At 57.1% G+C, this 20786-nt stretch overlaps 2 non-coding genes across 2 annotated transcripts; one reads left to right on the top strand and one right to left on the bottom strand.

Annotated features, from left to right (window-relative positions):
* The first annotated feature begins 1162 nt into the window (after positions 1-1162).
* Positions 1163-1289, top strand: LOC136401576 (small nucleolar RNA SNORA25). The gene has a single exon (XR_010750601.1). It is a non-coding gene; the product is annotated as a small nucleolar RNA SNORA25 (small nucleolar RNA).
* Positions 1290-13133: 11844 nt separating this feature from the next.
* TRNAA-AGC (transfer RNA alanine (anticodon AGC)) lies at positions 13134-13209 on the bottom strand. The gene has a single exon. It is a non-coding gene; the product is annotated as a tRNA-Ala (tRNA).
* Positions 13210-20786: the final 7577 nt, after the last annotated feature.

Here is a 20786-nt window from a genome sequence, read left to right on the forward strand (position 1 = left end):
CTAATGACTTCAATCAGTCAAACATGGCTTAATCAAGGGGGTCCCATTTGAAAGAAAAAATATGTATAACTTCAACGTGAGCCGTGCACTCGTTCATCTCCCTTCCATTATGCATATGGCGGTCCCCTCCTAGCTCATAGTCCATCACCCCAAGGCCTACTCATCCCTCAAAAGTCACCCCAAGCCCCCTGTATGGGAGCACCCCCCCAAGTGCTGACACACCTGCCCCCGCCTTCCCAGGGCACCCGGTGCCCAAGGCTGAAGTAACAAGACTGTCCCCCTCAGAGGAAAGCTGAAGACAGACTGTCCCAGGCCTGAGGGGCATGCTCTCCAAGTGCCACCTGTCAGAGAGAACGGGCCCAACAGCGAGGACCTCCCCCCGTCCTGCCACACAGACCTCCCCCGCACTCCTCTGCCTCCGTCTGGCTCGCCCCACACAGTCGCCTGCGACCCCGTCTCCCTGCTGTCACCAGGGTAATGTCGCCAGGGTGCCTTTCCTACAACACACCGCCAGCTACGAGCCTTCTCTGGTTAAGACCCTTTACCTTGTCTTCCTTTCCAGAAGGGAAACACGGCCCTTCGCCACCTCCGCTCCCCACCCGGGGCTCCGCTCCAGGCAGATGGAGCTCGGCTGCAGTTGGTTCCCGAACCTAGCACCCTCTCCCCAAGCTCCACGTCCTGCCGTTCCCCAGCCTCAGCTGCCCTAACCGCCCGATGGAGCTCCGCTGCAGTTGGTTCCCGAACCTAGCACCCTCTCCCCGAGCTCCACATCCGGGCACCTGCCGTTCCCCAGCCTCAGCTGCCCTAACCGCCCGGACCCACCGGTCCTCCCATCAGAGCTCAGCTGACGGGTCTGCCCTCCGAGGTGCCTCCTCCTCTGCGCTCCCACAATGCTGTGTGAGCCCCGCCCAGCTCCTGTGACGGAGGCTCGGACCCACCTTTGTCCCCCAGGACAACACGAGCCCCACCGGGCCGCAGAGTTCCTTCTGTCCGTCCCTGTGTCCGTCACCCAGCGTCCCCCCGGGCCATCGCACCTGCTCAGTAAATCAGCCGAAGCCGGACGGATGGGGGAGGGGTGAATTAGTGATAACAGTTGCTGCTGTTCTCCCAAATGAAATCGCCGGTTCCCCCTTTTTTTTTCAATCTAAAAACGAGAAGGGCTAGGTCATTTCAAAGAGAGCTTATGGGACCCAAACCAGGAGCTCTTAACGCTGTGATCTAAGATTGCCGTTCCCCATGGGATGTAACAGACACTCAGTAGTGCTATGTTTCCCTGAGGAGAATACATTTAGAAAAAAAAAGGGGGGGGGGAGAAAAACGGGAAGGGTTCTGGTGTAGTCGCAAAACACAGACGTGAGGTAGCGGAACCTCGGAACCGCCATGGAAGCCATCTGCCTTCGGGTCCTCCTTGCCGTTGGCTCTGGGCAGCCTCAGCAGCAGGGAGAGCTGGGCGAAAATCCTTCTTTAAAACAGCCTGATCCAGAAACACAACCAGGAACAGGACGATAACATTGCTTCGTCCGTCTCTGTCCCCACCCCCACGCCCACCACCATAGCAGGCTCAGGGCCCCAGGCCCTCCTTGTGAAATGAATCACCCAGCCGGTGAGTTCATCCGCTAACAAAGCTGGATGCCTCCAGGCCCGGAGGTAACCTTCCCAAGGCGAGATTGAAATGTCCTCTCGGTCTGTTGAGACAGTGCTGAAGAGTCCCGCGTCTGGGTCAGCCTGACCATTCTTTCCCCCGGAGAAGCAGAGACAGAAGAAAAAGCACTATTTACGGAAGGAGCCCGGGTCTGCCGTCTCATGCTTTTGCTGCCAACCCCAAACCATGGAAAATTCCGCTGCCCCAACCTTGGTGCGCAGACCGTGACTGTCAGGACCCGGCCTCGGACCCGTGTTTCCATAACAGTGGACTCAGGCAGGGTCACTTTCGCCGTGCCTTCCGACGGAGGCCAATTAAGAGGGCTACCCGGTGTCCAGCGGGAGGCGGAGGTTATAACGCACAGCTGGCCACAGGAGCCCGTGCCCTGGGGTCTGGCAATCTCTCCAAACCTTGGCATGGAGACCCCTCTGGTGTCCTAGGGGGAGGCTGAATGTATCTGGCTGAACCGGTGGGCGTGATACAGAAGAAGCCAGGAGCCTGGCATCGGAAAGAGCCTGGAATCCCAAGTGAGGCGTGGTGACAAGCTACTGAGCCTCTGTAGACTTTCATTTCCTTACTTGTGAACAGGATTAATAATAAAATAAATCCACTTGCTAGGATTGATGTGAAAGTGTGAGAATTAAATAGGAAAATGCAGTAAACCACCCAGCCACCGTCCACCAGCTAACTGCTGACGTGTGAGACGACCAGCCCAGCCCAGAAGAAATGACCCAGACACCGTGTGGCTCTGGCCACGCGGTACCATACAGGCATCTGGAGGGCACCCAACACCTGCCTGTGGCAGAAACTCCCATATTTTCACCGTGGGCTCTGCCATGCAAGCAAGCCAGTGGCTCGTATCTGCAAGGGCTGAAGCAGAGTGACCTGTAAGAACTGTCCCCAAGGACCTGGGAGACACCGTGGTAACTCTGAGAAATGACCGAAGGGTGGAGGGAGGGACGGTCAGCCCAATGTGAGGGGCTGGCCCTCGACCGGAACTCTGCCACGGGCAGCCAGGGGGCGCTAACGTTCCTGGAGCAAACGGCCGCGCCTTACTGAACTCTGCCACGGGCAGCCAGGGGGCGCTAACGTTCCTGGAGCAAACGGCCGCGCTAAGGCAGGGACACCTAATGACCTTCTAGAGTTCACGCCGTGGCAGGTGTCCCCTGCCTGCAGCTTCTCCGGGGACACTTTGAAGTCCTCTATGAAGTGGAATTGTGACTTCTCCACATCTGATCCCTACTTAATACTCCAGGGGCCACTTACTGATTTTTGTGTCAAGGACTATGAAGCACACAAACAAATGTGTCTGGGACACCCGGGCAATCAGGAGAGGTTCCTCGAGTCAAATTACAATAGAATGCATAATTTTATGGCCTCGGGGATGTCATTCAAAGGGCTTTGGAAAGCCAGCGCTTTTCTGTGATGAGCCAAAACGATCAGCTATCTACATAAACAACCGCTGACAAGAGGCAGGCTCACGCTCCAGAGCAGGGTCACCACTGCTCCCCGAGCCGATCGCCCCACCCCAACTTACCGCATTAGACACAACTCAAATCATTAAGCACGTGTTACGTCAGATGAGGAATCTGAGAGGCATACAAGTCCAATGCCCAAGGTCCCCTCGCTGGTGAGTGACAAGATCCCCTGCGACCTATCACACCCTCTGCGATAATGACGTAGAGAAAATGCACGCAGCCCATTCTCTGGGCCAGGTACGCCCCACCCTCGCAGCTGCGGCAAAAAGTCAGACCCTGAGTTACGGATCACAGAAATGGAATTCTCAGTCTGGCGGCTGGAAGCCCCAGTTCCAGGGGCCGACACTGTGGCTGGCGAGGACCCCCCTGCCCTGGCTCACAGACGGCCGTCTTCTCGCTGTGGCCTCGCGCGGTCCCTTTGATAAAAGCGCTAATCCCCTTCCTGAGGGTTCAGTCCTCATGAGCTCATCGACCCCCAAGGACCCCCCTCCTACTCCCATCACACTGAGTTAGGATCTGAGGGTGGGAACCCAGCCAGTCCCCAGAAGTACCCATGGAATCATCACAACCACTCCCAAGGCAGACTTTGTTTGCCCCCACTGTACAGATGAGGAAACTGGGCTTCGAAGAGTTAAGTAACCTGCTGGCGGTCACCGTGCTGGTAGGCAGCCGACTCCGGACTCCAAGCCGGGGCAATGCCGAAGTCTTTGTAGAATACCCGTCTCCAAGGCAGAGGGTGGGAGAGGGCTCACCGCCAACCCCAGCTGCCTTCTGCATGCAGCTGAGCGAATTAGAGAATGACTAGCTGGTGAGGCTTTGGCAGAACGGGGCCGTCAAGTCACTGTCTCCATGTGCAATAATAACCCAAGTAGCCGCCGAGCCCGCGCTCCCTGAGGTCCGCAGGGTTAGGAACTAAACAGAAATATCAAGGCTGTGCGTCTGGATGTGGAGTGGGGAAATCACTTCCCCAGGCACAGGGGCCCGTTCAAGCCTTTCTTCGCTTATTTGATGTTCAGAAAAAAATTGTACCCTTTTTGTCAAAACTGCCTGGGGGAAGTCATACAATTAATTTCTTGATGAAAATGATTAGATCAGGCATCATGTGCAGCAAAAACATGATGAAAAGGGAAATGGGATCGGAGGCGCCCTCCTGTGGAGGAGGTGGGTACTGAAGGAAGGACAGCGGGGAGCGCCAGGCCAGGGACCCATGGAGCTGGGATACAGGAGGCAAGTGCCGTCCAGGGGAAAGAGCAGCCATCTGGAGGCTGAAGACCCCTTGTCCGTTCCAGTTCAACCCTGGGTCAGCTGAGAGACTGGTACCCCTCCCTCCCTCCTTCCCTCCTTCCTCCCTCCCTCCCTCCCTCCCTCCTTCCCTCCTTCCTCCCTCCCTCCCTCCCTCCCTCCTTCCCTCCTTCCTCCCTCCCTCCCTCCCTCCCTCCCTCCCTCCCTCCTTCCCTCCTTCCCTCCCTCCCTCCTTCCCTCCTTCCCTCCCTCCCTCCTTCCTTCCTTGCATCCTGCCTACCTTCCTTCCTTCCTTCCTTTTGACCTTTCTTTCAACAAATATTTGTTGAGTACTTATGAAATTAAGATGGCTCAGTGAGGGGTTTACCTGTACCCAAACCAGGAGGCACTGAAGTCACAACCACAGATAAATGAACACTGCTCTGCTAATAAGTGCCGTGAAGAGAGAGGCCCGTGACAGCGTCTAAGCGGAGCAGCGACCGGCAGAGGCGCAGTATAGAGCATCGACCTGGGACACCGGAGTCATAGGTTCGAAACCCTGAGGTCGCTGGCTTAAGCGAAGTCTTGCCAGCTTGAGCACAGGGTTGCTGGCTTGAGTGTGGGATCACTGACATGGTATCATGATCGCTGGCTTGAAGCTTAAGGTCACTGGCTTGAGCCCAAAGGTCATTGGCTTGAAGCCCAAGGTGGCTGGCTTGAGCAAGGGGTCACTGGCTCGGCTGGAGCCCACCCCTATATCAAGCCACCTATGAGAAGCAGTCAATGAACAACTGAAGTGAAGCAACTATGAGTGGATGTTTCTCATCTCTCTCCCTGTCTCCTCTCACTCCCCTAAAGAAAAAACAAAGTTAAGTGGAGCACCTGATCAAAGCAGTGAGCTCAGGGAAGGTCTCTGGGAAGGACAAAGGCCCTGGGGGGGGAGGGCGTGATGCTGTTACGTGCACTGAAGGTGTGTAAAGGAGTCCAGTGTGTCCGCTGGGTGCGTATAACGTGACGGGAGGTGGTGTAAGGTCAGGCAGGGAGGGAGGGAGGGAAGCAGACAGGATGCGGTAGGAGACATTGATATTGTGAGTTTTCTATCTGAGGTGCATACAAGACAAACGCCCAAGGTCACCTAACTGGTGAGTGACAAAATCCACTGTGACAGCTACAACTTTAGAATTCAAAATGGCGGAAGGGCTGCCAACACAGACAGAGCAGCAAGAGGCCGTGAGACGCAGACACCTGTGCTGCCGCTCTTCGGGAAAGCCAGCGCAGTCCACTGACGCCGAGCGCACACACTGGGCCTAAGAGCTAAAGCTCCCGGCTAAAATGCAGTCATGGTGGGGGCACCAGCTGAGAGCAGGCACTCCCCTCGCCGGGTGTAATGTGAAGCACAGGGGACACAGAGCTGTACAAGGGGCACAGAGAAGACATGTCTGCAGGAGGCACTCTGCCCGTGTAGCAGCGGAGGAGAAGAGAGCGACCACTCCGGACACACTCGGGCTGGGATGACACGCGGCCACGGTGAGCCTGTTTGGGGCTGGGCTGGAGGTCCAAAGGGCATAGGAGGCGGGAGACAGTACCGACGAGGAACCGGGAGACAGTACCGACGAGGAACCGGGAGACAGTACCGACGAGGAACCGGGAAACAGTACCGACGAGGAACCGGGAGACAGTACCGATGAGGAACCGGGAAACAGTACCGACGAGGAACCGGGAGACAGTACCGATGAGGAACCGGGAAACAGTACCGACGAGGAACCGGGAAATAGTACCGACGAGGAACCGGGAAATAGTACCGACGGGAACCGGTGGATACCTTCACCGACGGAGCCCAGAGGGCGGGGAAGGATATCAAGCCGGCCGCAGTCTGATAGCTCAGGGAGAAACGGGTTGTGCCTTTGTGGGGTCGAGAGCCAAGACGGAGGGAACGTGGGAGGCTGCGGTGGGAGAGCGGAAACTGAGACCCAGGACAGGGAAGGGACATTCCGGACCTTGTAGCTGGGCAGCTGGGCAGGCTCCAAGCTGGGCAGGCTCCAAGTGAGAGTGGCTCCCGTCGACAAGAGCCCCGTCCCCCTGTAAGACAGCCTGCTCAGCTGGGACGCAGGAGCCCCGGTCAGACGTGAGGACCCGGGATGCTCAGATGCACCTGACTAGTCCCAGGCAGGTATAATGTTATAAGACAGGATTCCCGGGTCTGGGAGTCAGAAGAGCCTGGATCCAACCACTGGGGCAGCATTCACCCGCCAGTGACCCAGCGTTCACACTGTAGCCTCTCAGGGCCCGATCCACCGTGCGCAGAGTGGCCCCAATACCCCTGGCAGGGGAAGGGGAGCTGGAGAATTTTTTTTCCCCCAAAAAGAGCAGGAGAACCAACAAAATAAATGACACAAAAGAGGCTATGACCAAACGGGTTTAGCAATGGGGCCAGCGGGAATTTAAGAACCCGTAACACTCATTTTTCCCCTATATTTCTGTTCCTATAATACAGGGGCTCCCAAATTTTGTTCAGTGTGAGAATCACCTGAGGGATTCTGCTGAGTTTCAAAAGTCCCAATCGCAGCGTTCTTTCTGAGCCCAGGCTGCCTGTTCCCTGTTGGCCGTCCAGAGCCAAGGTCACACCAACGTGTGAGGCCCGCTGGGCCACAGCCGGCCCGAGTCCCCCTCCAGAGCTCAGAGCTGCGTCGCTGTGTTCTGAAGTGGAAGCCCACAGGGGTCAGCCACACGTCACGGCTGACACGGGTGGGGCCCAGTATGCTGTCCCCCAGAGCCACCAGAGCCCAGGCCAGCGAAAAACCCAGGCCGGACCGGGCAGAGCGGAACCAGTCCCCCTGAAATGGTGTCGATCTTCTCTCTCCTGACTCAGCTCGGGAAGGGTGGCTCAGAGGCCTGTCACACTGACATGTGTGACAGTTCAGCTCCTAACTGGGGTAGCTGAACGAGCTGTCGCCTCCCCTGTGTGACGGGTGCAGCATTTAAAGAGTGAGCTCTCTGGGACGTCAAACTCTCTCTGCACTGAAGCTCTGAGGATTTTCGGAGTTTTTGGTGCAGAATGATCAGGGTTCAAATCCCGCCTCCTCCATTTACTCTTCAGCAACCTGAACAGGTCACTGGGCTCAGTTTCCTCATCTACACAACAAGGTAGTAATAATAGTGACTGTACATATCTGTTAGGGCAGGGGTCCCCAAACTTTTTACACAGGGGGCCAGTTCACTGTCCCTCAGACCGTTGGAGGGCCGGACTATAAAAAAAACTATGAACAAATCCCTACGCACACTGCACATATCTTATTTTAAAGTAAAAAAAAATGGGAACAAATACAATATTTAAAATAAAGAACAAGTAAATTTAAATCAACAAACTGACCAGTATTTCAATGGGAACTATGGGCCTGCTTTTGGCTAATGAGATGGTCAATGTCCGGTTCCATATTTGTCACTGCTAGCCGTAACAGGTGATATGACGCGCTTCCGGAGCCATGATGCGTGCATCCCGTGTCACCGGAAGTAGTACTGTACGTGAGCCATGCTGCGCTTTGTGGCGCCGCCACATACAGGACTCCCGGAGCACAGGATGAGGATGGATCCTGTGCTCCTCTCACTGACCACCAATGAAAGAGGTGCCCCTATCGGAGGTGCAGCGGGGGCCGGATAAATGGCCTCAGGGGGCCGCATGTGGCCCGCGGGCCGTAGTTTGGGGACCCCTGTGTTAGGGTATACACAATTACACGTGCAATTGTTAGACATAACAACACAAAGTGCAATAGAATGGGTTTGGGAAACCAGTCCCTTGGGGTGATAGTTCCCTAATCACTGTTCTCGTACTTGAGCTCAATTGGCCCAGAGAGACGGAAGGGCCGACAGACCCCCGTGCGCTGAGCTCTCCTAGCTTGTGCACGAGGATGATGCCGCTTCTCTGCACTCCTGGGTTCGCTGTCCGGGGCTTTGAGGACCCTCCGGGCCCAGGACTCGGCCCAGAGAGATGGAAGGGCCGACAGGCCCCCGTGCGCTGAGCTCTCCCAGCTTGTGCGCGAGGATGATGCTGCTTCTCTGCACTCCTGGGTTCGCTGTCCGGGGCTTTGAGGACCCTCCGGGCCCAGGACTCGGCCCAGGCGGAGGGAAGAGGCGTGGGGCATTCTCAGGAACTGTGCCAGGGTCTCACTCCCAGGCCGGGTCCCCAGAATCCTCATCGGGTCTGAGGATGGGGGAGCCGTCTCTCCCTCTGTTCTTAGGCACCCAGTCTTTACAGCACACAGGTGGTTCAGGCCCAGGTCTGCAAAATTCAGAAGCGCCCTCTCTCAACTCAAAGCCCTGGCTTTGGACAGGGACTGGTCCCTGCTGTGCTTCCTGTCCTCGGTCCCCTGAGGCCTAGGCCATGAATGCTGCCGGTGGTGGGGAGGGAGGGGGCACTTGGGTCACATCTGCAAACACTATCCCGCCACCCAGAAGTGTGAGGGCCTTGTGCAGGCAGAAGGGCCCTGGAGGTTACTGCTCGGAGAAAGCACAGGAGAGAGAGAGTAAGGGGCCGGCTCCAGCCCTGGGAAACCCAGGCGCTGTCAGCTGAGGGCCGGCCGCCCTCTCCTGTAAGGGGTCTGATAAGAAGTATAAATACTTTCTGCTTCGCAGGAACGGCCCACCCCTAGGCTGTAGCCCCAATAGAGCCGTAACCATAGACCATGTGTAAATGTCTGGCTGTCCCAATCAACCCAGGTTCAGAACACCGTGCACTGGGCCAAGCTGAGCCCGGGGGAGAGAGGGAGCTGGAGTCCTTGTTTACAGGGATGGGCCTTATTAGAGAAGCCTCTGAGAAGGAGCTGAGAACCAGGAGCCCAGAAGGAGGCGCCCAGGGGCAGAGCCGGCCTGGTCCGCCTCATGCCTGAGCCTTGCTCCTGCCTCGAGTTCTCAGTCCTGCCTGCACACTCCGTCACCTGCAGAACTTGTTAAAACCCTCTTGAGGCAGGCCCAGCATGTAACGATTCTGACGTCAAGGGTCTGGAGTGAAGCCGGGTCAGGAGAGGTTGTAAGAGCTCCCGGGAGATTCTGATGGGCCGATCCCCTGTGGCTCCACCCCCTCCTCCTTCTCACAGGTGGTCCTCAGCTCTGCCAGGGTAAAAACGCTTTGATAGTTATTACACCAGTCTGAGACCCTCCAAAGCACAACCCTACTCAAAATCGTATTCCTCACTATTTAATTCCTTGTGTTAGAAAGAAGTAAGATTTTTCTCCCAAAGAGGCAATAGGGACGTAAGAGTTGGACAAACAGCACCACAGTCACCAGTGGCCCTCATCAGCTGTCCCCCCGCGATGCTCAGCTCTGCGGACAGATGGTCGGACAGATGCAGTGCGTCTCACACCAGCTGGACAATCCCTGCCACCCTGAAGCCTTAGTCATTTGTCCCTGGCATTCCCTCATTTAGGACGTTTTCTCCCCTAACTGACCTGCTGACCGTTCATTTACCTCTCACACTTCTGTTCCCAGACCACTCCTCCCCGGGCGCTGAAGATGGCTCTATGGCCTTCACTTCAGGCACTAAAATAGCTCTATTGCTGAGCAGCGGAGCAACAGCCCCAGATGGGCAGAGCATCGCTCAGTAGGGGACGTGCTGGGTAGCATGCAGGAGTCTCTCTTCAGCTACCCACTTCTCACTTAAAAAAAAATCTTTTTTAAATAAAAATAAATAAAAAGAGAACAAGCTGAACCCAGAAATCCATGGGGTTGGTTAGATGTCCCAAGGTCTATGGGAGGTGGAGGAGGAGGGCCGTTAGCTAAAGGGAATGCTGAGATGTTAGAACGGCTCTAAAACCAACACATTCTCAGGACAGCACAGGGAAGTTAATTCCCAGCAGCCGCTCAGGGACAGCCTTCCAGGGCAGGTGCCGTCGGAGCTGGGCTTCGAAGGACGAGGTGAAGACTGCCCGGCCCACAGGAGAGGCTTTGCTCCGCGCTGCCTCCAGCCAAGACGGCCTTGGAGAGGTGTGAGGGATGGGAAGGGAGACCGGGTCTGGGCCCACGGGGGCGGGGGCCTGCCAGTACCCGCCCCGCCCAGCACCAGCCGCCAGCCAGGCCGAGGCAGAAGCCCAGGCCGTCCACGGGCGGTGTGTCGACGCTGAGGCCCAGCCTGGATTTATGGTGACACACATTGATTTTGGCTCTTAGAGGTGTCAGCTCACCATAAATTAGGAGATTTATTTCCAGGTGCTACAGAGATAAGAGGCCCTGCACATAAGAGCTTTTTTTAAAAAAAAAAAAACCAAGAGTGCTAATGTGTGAGAACGCTCACTGGGGGAGGCTTTAGGGAACTGCTGTAAGGTCCTGGGTCCAGCTCTGGGCAGACAGGGGGACATGGCCCAGGCTGCCTGCGAGGCGCCCACAGTGTCCTCCGCCTCTCCTCTCACCTCGGTAGGAAGGTACGCTGTCAGCCTCGCTCACCCCGCTCGGTTCTGGGACTCACTCATTCACTCACTCAACAAACATCAACCGAAGGGCTCTCGTGCCAGACGCGGGGCCAGGGACTGTGGATGGATGTGGCGGGGACTACACCGAGTCCTTGCCCTCACGGAGCTTGCAGGTCAGTGGAGGACACGCACCGGAGTCCACACATGTGAGGACAGCAGGTGTGATCCCTGCTGTGAGGAAAGTAAGCTGACTGGTGTGAATGGGATTAGCCTGTGGTGGAGGCTCTTCAACTGGGTGGGCAGGGCAGGCTTCTCAGGCGACATCTGAGCAGAGACCCCCAGGATGAGAATAAGTAGTCTTGCAAGGAGGAGGAGGAGGAGGAGGGACCCTGGCCGGTTGGCTCAGTGGTAGAGCATCAGCCCAGTGTGTAGAAGTCCCGGGTTCAATTCTGGCCAGCGCACACAGGAGAAGTGCCCATCTGCTTCTCCACCCCTCCCCCCTCCTTCCTCTCTGTCTCTCTCTTCCCCTCCCACAGCCAAGGCTCCATTAGAGCAAAGTTGGTCCAGGCACTGAGGACGGCTCTATGGCCTCTGCCTCAGGCGCATGAATGGCTCTGGTTGCAACACAGCAACGCCCCAGATGGGCAGAGCATCGCCCCCTGGTGGGCGTGCCGGGTGGATCCTGGTCAGCCGCATGTGGGAGTCTGTCTCTGCCTCCCCGCTTCCAACTTCAGAAAAATACCAAAAAAAAAAAAAAAGAGGAGGAGGAGTAGGGAAGGCACTCCTGGCAGAGGAAATTCCAGGGTCATAGAAGAGCTTGGAATGTTCCAGAAACAGAAAGGAGGCTAATGTGGCTGCAGGTTGGTAAGCAAGCAAGAAAGAGGTTAGAGATGAGATGGGAGAAAGGGGGCAGGGGCCGGACCCAATGGACGAAGGTCACTGCAGCAGTATTTACAACGGCCAAGATACGGAGGCAACCTAAGTGCCCACCACTGACGAGTGGATAAAGCAGCGGTGCATTTACACAACGGAGGATCACTCGGCCATGAAGCAGAATGAAACCTTACCATTTGCGACAGCATGCATGGACCTAGAGGGCACTGTGCTGAGCGAAATAAGTCAGACAAAGACAGACTGTGATTCACTTGCATGTGGTATCTAAGAAACATAATAACAAACAAAACAGAAACAACAACAACCAAAAACCCAGACAGGACTCACAGAGAACAAACTGATGATTGCCAGATGAGAAGGGGGTTTCGGGGCTGGGTGAAACAGAGGAAGGGGTTAAGAAGTACAAACTGCCAGTTATAAACACAGTCACGGGGACGAACGGTACAGAATATAGTCAGTAATACTGTAATAACTGTGCGTGGCACCAGGTGGATACTAGAGTCATCAGGGAGATCACTTCATAAGGGACATCAATGTCTAATCACTATGTCATATACCTGAAACTAACATAACAGTATGTCAACTATAATGAAAAGTAAATTTAAAAAATAAAAAGATTTGTAATGGGGTGACATCGGTCAGGAAGGGCACACAGGTTTCTGGTGAACATCTCTAGAGCATCTGAACTGAAGATTATTACATTGTGTGCCCCTCACCCAAAGTCAGATCATTTTCCATCACCATATATTTGTCCCTCTTTACTCCCCCGCCCCCGCTCCCTTCCCCCTGGTAACTACTTTACTTTTGTCTATGGCCATGAGTCTCAGTTTTATATCCCACCTACATGTGAAATCATACAGTTCTTAGCGTTTTCTGATTTACTTATTTCACTCAGTATAATGTTCTCAAGGTCCATCCATGTGGTCGTAAATGGCAGTATGTCATCATTTCTTATGGCTGAGTAGTATTCCATTGTATATATGTACCACATCTTCTTTATCCAATCCTCTATCGAGGGACACTTTGGTTGTTGCAGTGTCTTGGCCACTGTGAGTAATGCTGCAATAAACATGGGGGTGCATGTGTCTTTGTGTACCTATGTTTTCAAGTGTTTTGGGTAGATACCCAGTAGAGGGATTGCTGGGTCATATGGTAGTTCTGTTCTTTTTTTTTTTTTTTTTTTTTTTTTTTGCATTTTTCTGAAGCTGGAAACAGGGAGAGACAGTCAGACAGACTCCCGCATGCGCCCAACCGGGATCCACCCGGCACGCCCACCAGGGGGCGACGCTCTGCCCACCAGGGGGCGATGCTCTGCCCATCCTGGGCGTCGCCATGTTGCGACCAGAGCCACTCTAGCGCCTGGGGCAGAGGCCACAGAGCCATCCCTAGCGCCCGGGCCATCTTTGCTCCAATGGAGCCTTGGCTGCGGGAGGGGAAGAGAGAGACAGAGAGGAAGGCGCGGCGGAGGGGTGGAGAAGCAAATGGGCGCCTCTCCTATGTGCCCTGGCCGGGAATCGAACCCGGGTCCTCCGCACGCTAGGCCGACGCTCTACCACTGAGCCAACCAGCCAGGGCCGGTAGTTCTGTTCTTAATTGTTTGAGGAACCACCATACTGGAAGACAAGATTTGACAGAGAACTACAAGGCAGGGGATTTTGAGAGGAAGCCATGGGGCAGTAGAGCCCCCGGGGGAGGCAGTGGCAGGTGCAAAGGCCCAGGGGCCAGAGGGACGGGCAGCCTTAGTAACTGGACAGTCTACCTCTTGGGAGGGGCCGGTGCATCAGAGTGAAGGAGAGGAGCTAAGAGAGGCTGAGTCTGCACGTGGGCAGCTTTTCATCTACCATGAGAAGGAACAGCTGTAAACGCTTGAGAACTTTCTGGAACATCCGCCTCCAGAAGAGTCTGCATCCCCACCTTTACTTTTCTTCACTTCTTCTGTGACTGTGCTGGAAAGACTCTCCAGTCTGTCTCTCTTTTCTATTTTCCTGATGATGCAGCAAAAGAGGGCAGCGCCGTAGACCCAGCCCCCAGCATGGAGCAGTAGGTGCTGGTCCCAACCTTTGCAAAGCATCAGCCACGAAGCAGAAGTAGCCAAGGGCCCCGGGGTACAGGCACACCGGACCGTGAGGTGGCAAGACCCTTCCTTCAGGTAGGAGGAGAATGGCTGGAGAAACGAAGAAAGTCGGAGAAGAGGTGGGGAGCGATGTCGGTGCCCCCAGGAAGGCGAGAGCCCGGCACAGGCTGAGCCCGGGTGCCTTCTGCAGAGACGAAGGTGGAATGGCGGTCGCCGCAGCGGCCCACGTCTCCCCTGATCAAAGGGCTCTGTTATCATCACCGTGCAGAGTGGAGCAGGAGCGGGTGACAGCAGGGGCTGCTCAGCCCCGCGTGTGTGAGCGTGAGTGTGCGTGAGTGCACATGTGACAGCCACCCATTAACAATTCATGCCTCAGGGAAAGGGTGAGCGAGCCAGCCAGCTTCAGCCCCCTCTCAGCCCCCAGCACCGAGTCACGAACCCCACTGGGGGACCGCCCGTGCCTCTCCCCGCCTGGGACGAGCCGCGCCTGGCTCCCACATCACGCTGCACCTGACAAGCCCGTGACAGATGCCGACAGTCCCCAGCAGCCTTTCCTCCCAGCCCCCCACACCCACCCCAGCTGCTGTGTGGTGACGTCCCCTCCCTCCCCCTGTCCCCAGCCTCACCCCTGGCCCTGGGAGGATGTGGGCCAGCTGGACAGGTCCTCGGGGGCACAAGCTTCAGTTCCCACTGGCCCCTGCCCCTGCAGCTGCCTAGCCGGGGTGAGCCTGAGTGTCCAGCCCTGTGACTAGCCTTTAGAGATGTCCCAGATGCTTCTCAGAACCACTGGGTAGGGTTCACAGGGGGTGACCCTCTCCTCCATCCTAACTCCCACCCGACTTCTTGGTGCCGTTTGTCCCAGCAAACCCCTTTCCTTGGCTGAAAAGGGCTGTAGGACACCTCTCCTGTCGTGGCCCCACCTCAGTTCTCAAAGTGGCCTAACACATTATCATGGTGACAGCCTTGCAGTCCCCATGTGGGGAGGGGCCAGCTGACTCGGGCCTTGCCTCCAAGTGGTGCAGTGGCCGCGGCCCCCAAGGAAGCCCAGAAGAGGGCCTGGGAACCTCAGTGCAGCCACCGTAAATAGAGCCTGGGCCACGACGGTGTGCCGCTGATGGTGTCACCAGGGCCGGGATGGATACGGCACCCGCCAGACCAGCCAATCCCACGCCACTGTCTGGGCGCCGCTGTTCTCTCCCCATTCACCTCCCAGGGGTTCGGTTTTCATCCGGTAGCTATTTCTGGAGTGTGGACAGGGCGTCGGCACTGCTCTAGGTGGTGGGACAGAGCAGTGGTTAGCACGATTCAGGGGCCCAGCCGGCCGGTAGCTGTGGAGGTGCACAGGGCCGGCCTCTGGAGTGTGGACAGGGCGTCGCGCTGCTCTAGGTGGTGGGGTAGAGCAGTGGTTAGCACGATTCAGGGGCCCAGCCGGCCGGTAGCTGTGGAGGTGCACAGGGCCGGCCTCTGGAGTGTGGACAGGGCGTCGGCGCTGCTCTAGGTGGTGGGGTAGAGCAGTGGTTAGCACGATTCAGGGGCCCAGCCGGCCGGTAGCTGTGGAGGTGCACAGGGCCGGCCTCCGGAGTGTGGACAGGGCGTCGGCGCTGCTCTAGGTGGTGGGATAGAGCAGTGGTTAGCACGATTCAGGGGCCCAGCCGGCCGGTAGCTGTGGAGGAGCACAGGGCCGGCCTCCGGAGTGTGGACAGGGCGTCGGCGCTGCTCTAGGTGGTGGGATAGATCAGTGGTTAGCACGATTCAGGGGCCCGGCCGGCCGGTAGCTGTGGAGGTGCACAGGGCCGGCCTCTGGAGTGTGGACAGGGCGTCGGCGCTGCTCTAGGCGGTGGGGTAGAGCAGTGGTTAGCACGATTCAGGGGCCCGGCCGGCCGGTAGCTGTGGAGGTGCACAGGGCCGGCCTCTGGAGTGTGGACAGGGCGTCGCGCTGCTCTAGGTGGTGGGGTAGAGCAGTGGTTAGCACGATTCAGGGGCCCAGCCGGCCGGTAGCTGTGGAGGTGCACAGGGTCGGCCTCTGGAGTGTGGACAGGGCGTCGGCGCTGCTCTAGGTGGTGGGGTAGAGCAGTGGTTAGCACGATTCAGGGGCCCAGCCGGCCGGTAGCTGTGGAGGTGCACAGGGTCGGCCTCTGGAGTGTGGACAGGGCGTCGGCGCTGCTCTAGGTGGTGGGACAGAGCAGTGGTTAGCACGATTCAGGGGCCCAGCCGGCCGGTAGCTGTGGAGGTGCACAGGGCCGGCCTCTGGAGTGTGGACAGGGCGTCGGCGCTGCTCTAGGTGGTGGGATAGAGCAGTGGTTAGCACGATTCAGGGGCCCAGCCGGCCGGTAGCTGTGGAAGTGCACAGGGTCGGCCTCCGGAGTGTGGACAGGGCGTCGGCGCTGCTCTAGGTGGTGGGAGAGAGCAGTGGTTAGCACGATTCAGGGGCCCAGCCAGCCGGTAGCTATGGGGGTGCACAGGGTCGGCCTCTGGGTGAGTGACAGGTCTGCTGGCAGGCTCAGTGTGGGTGGACAGAAGCCCCTGCTTGTAGCAAACCTACTACGCGCCCCTTCCCTGGAAGGTAGGGCTGCTTGCTGCCCAGGCTCCCACCCACGGGGCAGGTGAGCCAACCTTGGGCCCCCGGGCACCATCTCAGACGTGGGTGAGATGTCACTCCTACTGTCCCCACAGGGGCCTTAGGATGATGAGGAAATAAAGCCCATGCGTGCTCAGGGCCTCCAGGTGCAGGCGCTATGCCCAGTGTGTCCACACAGCCCCAGCCAGCCCTCCCCTGGGAGGGGACCCCGCCCAGCCCCCAGACGGCTGCCTGGCACGTCAGCCAGCCAGTGCCGGGAACAGCCCTGCAGAGGCTCACAGCACACACAGGGCCCTCTGCCCGCAAGCCGCGTCCTTGCCCCTCGAGAAAACGCCAGCGTCCCTCTCGGTCCTGGTACAGGGAGGCCACCCTGCCACGGACCACAGACCCTTCTGGGCTCAACTGCTCGGCTGACTCACAGACGCGCCCCTGCTGCGCCCGTCCTACTCACTGACCCTCGCCCCGTCCCTTGGGCTTCAGTCTTTGCAAAAGAACGTTTTTTTGCGGGGTAGGGGGAGCTGCATACAAAACCATGTAGGCAATGCAAACTCGTTTTATAAAATAAAGCATACTTACATAAACATCGTGAACTACATCTGCCAAAAATGGAAAGTTTCATTCTCTAGAGCAGGGGTCCCCAAACTACGGCCCGCGGGCCACATGCTGCCCCCTGAGGCCATTTATCCGGCCCCCGCCACACTTCCGGAAGGGGCACCTCTTTCATTGGTGGTCAGTGAGAGGAGCATAGTTCCCATTGAAATACTGGTCAGTTTGTTGATTTAAATTTACTTGTTCTTTATTTTAAATGTTATATTTGTTCCCGTTTTGTTTTGTTTTTTTTTTTACTTTAAAATAAGATATGTGCAGTGTGCATAGGGATTTGTTCATAGTTTTTTTTATAGTCCGGCCCTCCAATGGTCTGAGGGACAGTGAACTGGCCCCCTGTGTAAAAGTTTGGGGACCCCTGCTCTAGAAGTTTGTGTTTTCTTCCTTGCTCTGTTCTGCCTTTTCCAGATCACCCTCCATTTGTAGGAGTTACCAGCCGGGGTTCACTACCTAGGCCCTGGGCTTGGGGATCCCGGGTTCCCCCTCGGCCCTGCCAACTACCCCGACCTGAGGCCGGACCCGGCCACTCCGGGCCGCTCCTTCCTCTTCTATAAAATGGGGTTATCACTGTCCCTCTCACCCCTCTGCGGGCTGCCACTCGGCGCCAGTGGCCGTGCAGGGGACTTGCTGATGACATTCTGGCACAAGGTGGACACGGGACGAACGGCAGCTCTCACAGAGAGCCCGCCCCGCCCTTGACCACGCCGCGCAGAGCACCGTTAGAGGAACAGGTTTGTAATCACCCAAAAGCCAGGGTGGGGCAGGAGAATGAAGGCTCGTTCTAATCTTCAAAGCACGTGAATCGGAGGCGTCTGTGCTGGGAACACATCAAAGCCTCCTGGAGTCCTTCTTCACTTGGTGCCTAAGCACAGGGAAAGATGACAAATAGGCCATGCCAGTCACTAAACAGGCCACCGGGTGTGAGGAGTCGTCCTCAGCATCAGCAGGGCTGTCCCTAAGTCCTGCGTGCATGGGTGTGTGTGTGCAGTCTGTGTGGTATGTGCCTGTCTGTGTGGTATATTATATCTCTGCATGGTGTGTATGTATGATGCAGGGTGTGTGTGCAGTCTGTGGTATGTGCCTGTCTGTGTGGTATATCTCTGCATGGTGTGTATGTATGATGCAGGGTGTGTGTGCAGTCTGTGGTATGTGCCTGTCTGTGTGGTATATCTCTGCGTGGTGTGTATGTATGATGCAGGGTGTGTGTGGTGTGTATGTGTGTGCAGTCTGTGGTATGTGCATGTCTGTGTGGTATATCTGTGTGGTGTGTATATGTGTGTGTGCAGTCTGTGGTATGTGTATGTCTATGTATGTGGTATATCTGTGTGATGTGTATGTATGATGTAGGGGGTGTGTATGGTGTGTGTGTGTGTGTGTGTGTGCGCGCGCACGCAGTCTGTGGTATGTGCCTGTATATGTGGTATATCTCTGCGTGGTGTGTATGTATGATGCAGGGTGTGTGTGTAGTCTGTGGTACGTGCCTGTCTGTGTATGTGGTATATCTCTGCGTGGTGTGCATGTATGATGCAGGGTGTGGGGTGTGTGTGTGTGCAGCCTGTGGTATGTGCCTGTCTGTGTGGTATATCCGTGTGGTGTGCATGTATGATGCAGGGTGTGTGTGTGCAGCCTGTGGTACGTGCCTGTCTGTGTGGTATATCCGTGTGGTGTGCATGTATGATGCAGGGTGTGGGGTGTGTGTGCAGCCTGTGGTACGTGCCTGTCTGTGTGGTATATCCGTGTGGTGTGCATGTATGATGCAGGGTGTGTGTGTGCAGCCTGTGGTACGTGCCTGTGTATGTGGTATATCCGTGTGGTGTGCATGTATGATGCAGGGTGTGTATGGGGGTGTGTGTGCAGCCTGTGGTATGTGCCTGTCTGTGTGGTATATCTGTGTGGTGTGCATGTATGATGCAGGGTGTGGGGTGTGTGTGCAGCCTGTGGTACGTGCCTGTCTGTGTGGTATATCCGTGTGGTGTGCATGTATGATGCAGGGTGTGTGTGTGCAGCCTGTGGTACGTGCCTGTCTGTGTATGTGGTATATCCGTGTGGTGTGCATGTATGATGTAGGGGGGATGTGGTATGAGTGTCACTGAGAAAGGGGCAGACCTGACCTCCCTCCCTAGCTAGGAGAGCATGACAGCCCTTGCAGTCACTGTGTTGTCACTTGTTAAATGAGGACAAGTGTGGAGAGGACATCTGTGTGGGAATGGGTGACCTCAGGAAGCAGCGGGGTGGCCCTAGGACAGCACGGCCTTGGTGTTTGCTGCTCCCCAAACACCCACCTGCACACAGCTCCCTCCCCTCAGCTATGAACCCAGGTGGCCCTTGGAGGGGAGCCACAGGGCCAGCGATTCAACGTGGGGTCTGAGGACCAGCCCCGGGTCACAAACCACTGCTCGCCCTCCATGGTGAGAGGAGCACCTTACTCCGGGCCGGAGTGCGAGCCAGCTGCATCATTAAGCCCGGGGTTCGGGGTCCGTGTGCGCCCCCCGCCCCACGTCCTCCTCCTCTTCCTTCCTCCTGAGTCTCCAGCACCCGTCCGAGCCCCCGGGCCCTGCTCTCACTGGCCTCTAGGCCCTGGGACACGCCATGTCCTTCGTCTGGCTAGAGCCCAGACAACTGGAAGACTGGGCTTCAGGGTGCCCAGCACCCCGAGGAGCCTGTGTCAGAACCCTGGGGAACCCCTCTATCACTTGGCATTGTCACGGCCAGTGAGCCCCTGCCTTACCGGACGGGGACTGGGTTTGGGTGGCGTGAGGCTCACCTGCACACGCCCAGGCCTCAGGGCAGAACACTGGGCACATGGTTCTGGAAGTTGGAGTGAATGGGCTAGACACCACGGGGAAAGGGTCAGTGCACTGTCTCCTCCCCACGCAGGGGGAGGTCGCGTCTCTCACCCAGAAGAAGGAACCACCGCCCCTCCCGGAGGGGCCACCAGCAAGGTGCTCCATGGGGGGGGGGGAGTCAGGAAGGCTTCCTGGAGGAGGAAGGCCTTGGAGGATAAGGAAGATTCACAGCCACAGGGAGCATAGTCCTGGTTTTAATGGGGTCCCAAAGCCTTTGTCAGAATTCCCATTCCCCTCAGCAGGGAGCTGGAGGAGGGGCTGTTAGGGGGAGGAGGGGGACACCAGCACAGCCCAGGATGAGCAGCACAGAGTCTGCGTCTCAGGACAGTCCTCAGCCTCTCCAGGGGGTGCAGCCCAACCGACCGAACCCCCACCCCGCGCAGAGGCAGAAAACATTAATTGCTTTTGCAAGCTCCAGAAAGATCATCCAACTTAATTAAGCCCAGCCCTGCCTGCGAACATCCATCAGCTGTCAGCAGGAGGAGGCCCACTCGGGGTGGAAGAAGAGGCCGGCGGCCGGGGGTAGTGGCCGCCGTGCGGGGCACGGACCCCGAGGCTGGCCGACGGGTCTGCCCACCCAGTGTTCCTGGGGGCCAGGCCTCTAGTGTCCCAGGTCCCGGGCGTGGGCGTGGGCGTGGGCGTGGGGAGCGGAGCACAGCGGCGTCTTAATTAATCCACAGAGAGCGCCCTGGCCTCCACATCACCCTCCGCTCTCGGCCTCTCAATCCTCCTAATTTCCCAGCAATTTAATTAAAGGCTCTTCCCCTGTACAATAATGTCTCATTTTCCTCGGAGCAGCATGAAAGGAATTAGGAGCCACGGACGCTGATCTGACTGCGGATGTTTTCCTGTCAGGACAGAAAGGGGCCAACAGGATGACTCAGACCCTCCCCACTGCCACCGACACAGGGCGAGCAGCCCAGGCTCCCGGAGGAGGGGCACCCGCAGGGTCACACGGGGCGGGGGGACTGGAGGGTAACAGACCCATCCCCTTCCTCCTCCCCTCCGCCCCTCCGTCCTCTCCGTCCCCTCTGTCCCCTCTGTCCCC

The sequence above is a fragment of the Saccopteryx leptura genome, chromosome 3 (genome assembly GCF_036850995.1).
Source record: "Saccopteryx leptura isolate mSacLep1 chromosome 3, mSacLep1_pri_phased_curated, whole genome shotgun sequence".
Classification (NCBI taxonomy): Eukaryota; Metazoa; Chordata; class Mammalia; order Chiroptera; family Emballonuridae; genus Saccopteryx; species Saccopteryx leptura.